This window comes from Setaria viridis, chromosome 9 (genome assembly GCF_005286985.2).
Source record: "Setaria viridis chromosome 9, Setaria_viridis_v4.0, whole genome shotgun sequence".
NCBI classification, from domain to species: domain Eukaryota; kingdom Viridiplantae; phylum Streptophyta; class Magnoliopsida; order Poales; family Poaceae; genus Setaria; species Setaria viridis.
Window position 1 is genome coordinate 54,506,414 of NC_048271.2, and position 8,872 is coordinate 54,515,285.

The following is an 8,872-nucleotide window of genomic DNA, read 5'->3' on the forward strand; positions in this document are numbered from 1 at the left end:
GTTTTATTTCCATCCCATACAATATTTTTTACAAAAAATTCTTATTTTAGTTTCCAAAATTACATAATTATTGATGCATTGATTTGAACTCTTTGATCGAATTAGTCTAGATCATAATAAATTCTAACGGTGTATTTTTTTCCTTAACATTCCTTTTCTCTCTCCTTGATTTCAATCGTTCAGTCAAAACTGGTCGGAATCCGGAATCATTTTCCTATATATCACCTCTCCTACCCTTGCGTGCTGCAAGCAAAGCAAAGCAAGCCAATGATAGTGAATAAATATGGAACCAACTTTCGTTCACTCTTTTAATAAATATATGTAAGATGAGCAAAATTGGATTATCTTGCTGCCATCGTCGAGCTCTTGCATGAAACTATCCATCATTACTGTCGATCTCATGGATGAAACCATCCGCTGATGCTATCATGTTCGTATCAAGTTTGTGTATATGAAATCATATTACATTGCTCCCGCTGTGCTCGTGGTGAGGGGCTCAATCCCCATGGCAAGAGCATTAATTCTGACAACAATTTGCCTGTCCAAGGTGGTTGAATTTTTACCAAAGCATATACCACGCCGACTATATCTTAGTAGCACCTTTAGATAAAATTCAATCTCTTATTTTATCTCGACCTTATCGAAGAGAAATTATGGGGACTGAAATGGGTTTTTTTATAGTTCAAACGTTGATTTTCTTCTTGATTCCTCGACTGAGAAGATCTTTCTTCCTGTCGCCGTATCTATTATAATACTTTATATTTTTCAGCTTAGATTTCTTTTCATCTACGGAGATATTAGAATTTGCTCCAATTGACATTTTGGATACGTGACAGTGAATCTTATAGTAAGGTGGTCCGCGCTAATTAGTGCAGCTAGTTAGATTTTTTTGTTCTTATTTCTTATTTTTTTTCTACATGTAACAATGTTCAGTCCGGCGGCCGGGTCCGGCCGCCGGGTGATGCACTGCTGGTCCAGGGCACCGTTGCAGGGGGTTAGGGGACCTCACCGCTCGAGGGTGCAGTGGGCTCGCACGGTGCCGCCTGTCCTTGATCATGAACAGCGAAGGGAAGCGGCAGTCGTCGTGACGATGTACGGATGCACCGGCAGCGAAGCGATCTGCTCTCGCTCGTCGTCGGTGGAAGCCGCGGCAACAAATTTTCTCCCTTGGCCAATTGCCAGTTACCACCCGTGGTCACAGGGTACCAAATCAGCTTATCAGCCTGGAAGGAAAGAAAGGAGCAGAGCACGCAGGCATAGATGGAAGGATTAGCGAGATTAGGGGAGGGTGACGGGCAACAGGCAACGTGAACAAAAAAAAAACGACGGACATGGCAATAGGAGTCCACAGTCCTATTGCCATATTGGTATATTTCTTTTAAATTTCTAATTCAGCTATTTAGTAATTGTATTTTGTATGGAACCTTTAAATTAATATAGATAGTTAGATTTTCATAAAATTCAATGGTGTATATTCAAATTCAGTTGTTTAGTAATTGTACTTTGTATGAACCTTTAGATTAATATAGACCGTTAGATCATCATAAAATCCAACGACTTATATTCTTCTCTTTTTCAGATTAACGTGGGAATTTCTAGACCCTCTTGACGAACGTGGTGACTTCTTTAAATACTATTGTATTAAGATGTGGCCCGCGCTAATAGCGTGGCTAGATTCATTACATACTTAGTAATATAACTATGTCTATTACATTGTTGACTTTGAAGTAACCGCTTTGATGCTATAAAGAAGTGACACCTTCTATGTCACGGCTTTTCTCATTAACTTGTTGAGCTCATCAAGTTTATGTAGGATTCTTCATACTCAATCATATTGGATGACCATTCAGCTTACCAAATTATCCTTCACTAAAAATATAAATATATTAGTTTATAAATAGAGGTTGGCATTTCACCACTCTCAAAATGATCCCGACCTAATTTATAATTAACTTAGGTCCATTAAAAATTTAAAACTAACATTGTAATTAAACTGTAATTGAAAAGTTATTAATTCAAAGATTTTTCATTTCACCTCTAATGATTTCCTAACTCAAATCAACCTAACATAATAATTGCATAACCTCTTTTGCTTAGTTGATTAGTAAGGACATTTGTATGTTGCATGCTCCCTCCGTCCCGTCGTTATGGCTTTTCTAGAAATATAGTTTTTGCTATGCACCTAAATACAGTATATGTCTAGATGCATACAAACATCTATGAATCTAGAAAAAACTAAAACAACTTACAATTTAAAATGGAGGGAGTACCTATTCCAGCTTATATGTCATGAGTGCTAGTCTTTTGTAGTTGCTGTAGATTGCAGACATGCCCTATGTTTTCCGGCATGCTGCCTCTTGCCCTGTATTTGGTAGTTGCTGTAGCTTATCTATCCCTCCCTCCCTACCTCTCTCTCTAGCTTTTGCTGTGTATTTGATCGTCAAAACCGTGCTTAAATCACTCAAATTTCTGTACCCAGCAATTAATAGAGACGGGGTCACTTGTGGCTCCCACGCTACTTATTTAGGCTGCACAAACCATCCTATCTTGCTTGTTAACGCAAGGCGTCATCGACTCCTCGCGCTATCCATCGTGGCTTGAATATTTTCACCTTTACATGAACAAAAATACTCACCAAACCGAAGCTCTAATAGATGTATATCTTGCATTATCTGTAGTAAGCACACAACAGCCATTTATGTTCTCGCGTGACCTGCCATGGCACACTTATACATGGTGTCTCCGATCATACAAAAGTAACTGACATCCTTAAGTAAATTTCCATATGGCGCGCTCCTATATGGCTCTTCAAGCCATTTTATTGCCATATCTTGTCATAGGCATGATATAAAAGTTTCCCTCTTCTTCAAACTCGACCGGGCATAATAGTATTTTGTTTTGCTTTGTTTCCACCGGGCATGCTCGCTTCTCATCTCAGAGTAATAGCCGGTGGTGACTAATCCTGCCACATGCAGCTATGGGCAGGCACCTGGCAGCCCCCGTTGTGGGCACTGGTCAGTCCGTTTTTCCACCTGGCAGCCCCATCCTGCCGGTACCAACTTTTCCGTCGTTGTCCATCCTCATGCCCCACAAACTTCTCCCAAAACAAAGTTCTTCATCGCCGAATTGATCTGCGTGACCCTGATCAAATTTCTCCTCGCAGGGTTGAGCTCCTCGATGTTCAATTGAGTTCCTCATCTCAGATTTAGATCAACGACTAATCAATGTTTCATGGCATAGAATGAGCTGCTTTTGCCAAATTGAACTCCCCCCCTCCCTCTCCTCCCCCCCCCTCCCTCTCCCTCTCTCCCTCCTCCCTCTCCCTCCACCGCTCATGCGCCCGGTGTTTCTTCATTATTCCTCCCTCTCCCTCCACCCCTCATGCGCCCGGTGTTTCTTCATTATTCCATCAAATTCATCCAACAATTTGTGGCATGTTGTGTGCTCGCATCGATAAATGGTTATCTAATATTGCTAGAGCTATTGTACGCTGCTAGGACAGCATGTATGCTAAAACCGAAGACATATAAATTCCATAGAAACAACAGAATATAGTGCGATCTATTTTTAGTCCTCAATAGTCCTAATAGATTTTGAATATGATATTACGATTGGTTTGCACCGTTATAACTTGGGTGAGCTTAGATCAGCTGATAAGGTTCCTTGTGATGGAACTTTCTCACTAGGGTTTGAGTCATCAGCTCAACATCATTGCTAGTATTTTTTTGATTTATTCTAGAATTTAATTAGACTATGACATGTCCATCGATAGCGAGGTGCTAGTGGTGACTTCATCAATCTCGAGAATCTGCCAGCTCAGTCTCTCGGAGGTGCTCATAGGTAGGGTTGCGTGCGTGTATTCATAGGGTTGAGTGTGCGTGCATTTGTGAACGTCTGCGTCTATACCGTGTTTTGCAAAAAAATACAATCAGTTGGCATTTTTTTATTTAGATATTCGTAATTGCATTTCATGTGAATCATTTATTTAGGTATTATTTTTTTGCACGGAGCTTAAACTACTAACCTTTCATAATCAGTTGGCATTTTTTTATTTAGGTATTATTTTTTGCACGGAGATTAGGTTCTTTCGTTTTTTTATTAACGTGATAATTTATGTGTCCTCTTGATGAATGTGGTGCCTTTTTTTTAATACTCTTTATTAAGATAGCTTATTTTCATAAATCTAGCAAAAAGTAGTGTTACTAATTTGACCGTATTTAATCCATATGGACACCAAAACATTCGGTAATTAGTACAAACCATTGCCGCCCTTCCTTTCACACATAAACACACAAAGAAAAAAAATGGAAAAGAGAAACGCAATGCAATCAGGTTGAGTAGCATTGAACGGATCTGTGTGTATCATCATTTGATGAAATGCCTAATTAGTATTTTAGCAGGGAGAACTAATAAATATCCATCATGTGAAGCTTTGTAATTTATTAATTATATTTGTTATCGACTATTTATTAACTATTTTACTTTTCCAATCCGTGTAAACATCAACTACTAAATTCCTTATTTTTTAAATTTTTAATTCCGAATTTGTGTATTTATTAATTGTGTGCGTATTCGACGTAGACTCTTTAGGCTAGTCTAGACCGTTAGATTTTCGTAAAATCCAACGGTGCATATTCTTCTCTTTTTTCGATTGATATGATAATTTCCAGCCCCTTTCAGTACACATGGTGGTTTCTTTTGATACAACAGATAGATGGACAGCATGCGACTGATAACCTGACCTTATAAGTCGGAAACAATTCGAAAACCCGACGACTTTGGCCAAACAAACGGCAACCAGATAGCCTCACCTACCGTTTGTCGTTTGCGACGGAGCTCGACGTAGCTTTGCCTTTGCTTCGCCGGCCAATAGCTCGACGGGATGGGACGGGACGGGCAGGTGCCGTTCCGGAAAGCGGAAAAGGGTTGCGGCTCGGCTTCAGGTGCTCGTCTACGCGGGATTCGCTGACAACGCCCAGCCGCCACGCCACGCTCTCTCTTTCTTTTCTTTTCTTTCCCCCCACCATCAGGCATCAGCGAGCGCGTTGCTCTCGATGCGCTGCGCTCCTCGGCTCGACACGTTCCCGCGGCTGGCGCCCGACGGCATCGGCTCCGGCGCTGGCGCGGCGGAACGAGTGCTCTGCTCATCGGCGCCCAAAGGCAAAGGGTGAACAGAACTGGGGTGCCAGAGCCTGGCCTGGCCACCGGCGGCCGGACGTACGGGCTGCGAGGACTGCAGGAAGGAAGCAGTGCTCCTTGGGCTTGGGCGCACGGTTAATAACTCTCGGATGTGACGGGTGACCACAGCAGCACGGTTAATAACTATCGGATGTGACGGGTGCTGCACAGTACTGCTGTCCTCTCTCCCTCTCTCGTCGTGCACCCTCGTGTTCGATTCTATTCGGCCCACTGACACCTTCGGGCTTTGCTCATCATCATATACTCCTACGTGTGTGGTACTGCTACCATTTGAGGCCCAAATACGTCGAGTTGACTGTTGAGGCGCTAGGACGTTTCACAAATTCTTTACCACATCACAAATTACAAAGGAGAATCCTAGTATCCAAACACAGGTATAATGACTACTGATTGAACTATATTTCCAGCAAAAAAAATGTTGGTTTCTGTTTTATCCGGATCCTCAATGGTACGATGGAGCAACGCTGACGGGATCATGCAGCCCAAAAGTCCAGTACTTGGCTGCTGTCCTGGTCTGATGCATTATTCACCGACAACTGTACGTGCCGCACCATCATCCACCATCGTGTTTGCGTCCCACGTCGTCAACTGGTCGTGTCATGTGTCATATCGATCTCTCGTGCCTAAAACGTGACGTGAGGAAAAGAGTTTCGGTTCGGTGCTCGTCGTCCCGTCAGGCTTGTGTGATCGCAGGCCCCATATGGTTTGGTTGGGGATGGAGTTTTCGGCCCAGAGAAGCAAAAGCGCGAACGAACACCTACGACAAGTGATTTTGGGCCGTGTCGGCTCGCGGTAGCGAATTTGAGAATTAACAGTCTTTTCCCATTTCTATTGGATGTTGTTGTTTTCCATTTTCTGTGTTTTTTTTAGATCAAAGAGTTTTCCATTTCTGTGCTTGATGAGGATTTATGAGCGCACCCTACAGCTAAAGGAGTACCGTTTTCTTCGGTGTTTAGCGTTTTCTGTACTAGCACAACCGATTGATGGATGGGTTCAAAAGCTAAAGATGTACGTTAGGACGTCGTGGAAGGAAACCTTTTAGCGACATATTACCACCACCTGTCTACTAGCCTGAGCGTTACCACTCTCGAAAACATGTCGAACCTCTGAATTTCAGATGCATGGTTGCAAATTTAGTGTATATTCAGCCAATACTATTGCCTTTGCGTTATCAACTCATCGACGATGTCCCTAATAGTCTAATCTTTATTTATTTTTTTCAATATCCAGTATATTAGTCACGCTGAAATTCAAAAAAAAAGGAAAACAAAGATCGTCTTAAACATGGCCAAGGCGCTAAACGTCAAACGAGAGCCTTGTTAGACACCTGCCCAACACAACTCGTTAACTCCTTGACTAAAAATCCATGTGATGCCGGACCGGCATAACGACCCACGCGATTTAACAAAGATCCATTTCGTAATTGAAAATGCCTGTGAATAAAAAGAAGAGATTGCACATGCTCAACAATGACAGTCTTTAGTGCACAGTATTAGAATTAGAATCAGGGTCAAAATAACCAATAAGACTAACAACAAACTATCTAAACTTTAGCCCCGTTGATTTACATGTACTCCATCCGTTCCAAATTGTAGGTTGTTTTGATATTTCTATGTACATTTTTTTTCTATGCATCTAAATATAGTCCATATCTAGATGCATAATAATGTCTATAAAACTAGAAAAGTTAAAATGATCTACAATTTGAAACGGGAGAAGTACCGAACGGTGAAGCATATAATACATCCTGACGTGTATATGAATTTGAGCCGATACCCAAGTACCCAACACTGAAGCATAAAGCATGTTTGTGGTTGTATAGTACTTACTGCTAGTACATCGCAAGCAGGCCAAGAGTTCGCAAGCAAAATAGCCGTATGGCTGTATATATGAATTTTACAAGATTTTTTTAATAAACAGAAGAATTCTACATTAATTTTCTAATTCATTTCTCCTCAATTTTTTTCCTAATTCATACAAATGTTTCGTGACCTTTTCAAGATAAGATTGCAGTTACGAACAAAAAGATTTTACGAAGAGCAGATTCCCGCTACTTACATTTTCATTCCATTTCAGAACGTAAGATTGCTATATACATTTGTACACAATCTACCGAAACGGAATTGCTAGCATCCTTCTAGTTTAAAATTGAGGTCCTGAGTGCTAATTTTGAAGGCAATTTTCCCTCCAAAACGACCCCGGGACGACGGATCAAAAGCACGGCGTGAGCACGTTGAGCAGCGACACCCTCGCGTTAACAAGCGCCCGGTACACCTGCTCGCAGCCGTCTTCCGCCGCCACGACGCACTCCTCCAGCCTCCGCAGGCGTTCCATGGCAGCCTGCCTCTCCTCCTCCTCCTCGCTGCAGCACTCCTCCAAAGGCACCTCCTTTGCGCCGGGTCCGGATTCGCTGGCGGCGACGGCCACCGTACGCCGGCGCCACCGAAGGAGGTCGGCCACCCACCACACCGGCACGGCAGCCACCTTCGCCGGGGAGACCGCGAGCGGTGACGGCATTGCGCGCGAGGACGAGGAGGCGGAGGCGGATGCGAGCCCGGCGAAGATGGCGGCGGACGCTGCCGCCGCGGCGCACGTGGCGGCGGCGGCGGCCTCGGCCACCGCGGCCTCGCCGGAGTCCGACGCCGCGGCGGCGGCGGACGGGGAGCGGTGCGCGAGGCAGCGTAGCGTGGAGGCGAGGCGGGCGAGGTCGCGGTCGGAGCGGCGCCTGGCGCGGAGCGCGGCGGCGAGGCGGGCGGCGTCACGGCGGCGGAGCGCGGCGTGCGCCTCGGCGAGGAGCTGCCGGAGCGCCAGGAGCGCCTCGCGGAAGCAGCCGTGGGCGTCGGCGAGGAGGAGGAGGTCGTCGAGGAGGCGGTCGGTCCAGGGCGCCGCCGCCTTGCCCCGGCGCTGGAGCGGGTCCCGCGCCTGCGGGTGGTGAAGCAGGTCGGTGAGCCCCGCCAGGAGGCGGCCCAGGTGGCCCGCCCCGTCGCCGATCCACGCCGGGCTGGCCTGCGCCGGCTCCTCCGTCCAGGCGAGGAGCGCGTTGGCGGACTCGTGCAGGCCCGCGACGGCCGGGTGGAAGCGGCCGGGCAGGCTGTTGGAGCGGACGCGGGAGTAGGAGAGCTTCTTGTGGCGCGTGCGCCGGAGCAAGGCCGCCTTGGGGACGGTGAGCGCGGTGAGCCGCCGCCGGAATCCCACTGCCATTTTGCTTTGATTTGCTTTCCGGCTTGCTGCGGAAGGAGTCCCGGCGTCGAGGCGGTATGGGTCGCTCGCGGTTTGACTTGGTGCCCCGGCCGTCTGGGTGGTGGTGTATGGCAACTTGGATGGGGGCGTTTATATATATAGGGGGTATCGCGCATGATTGGTAGAGCCCGCACGGGTGGATTGGGTTGGCTCTGGCATGACCGCATGAGAGCAGTGTATGGTGCATGGCGAAGCGAGCTAGTAGCTGACTGGCGGAGTGGGACGTTGGATTTTTTACTTTGGTGGGGAAGCTTACGGAAGGAAGAAGGGTGGAAGCGGGAGGGGAGCCTGCCGTTGGCCGATGGGACATGGGAGAGTGCCTGCCGGGACGGACGAGGAGGCCCCGTGCGCGCAGTGCATAACATCCCTGGATGGCAGTGCGTGGGCGCGCCTGGCTGGTGGCGCCCGCCATCTGTGGCGCGGACACGTGCTC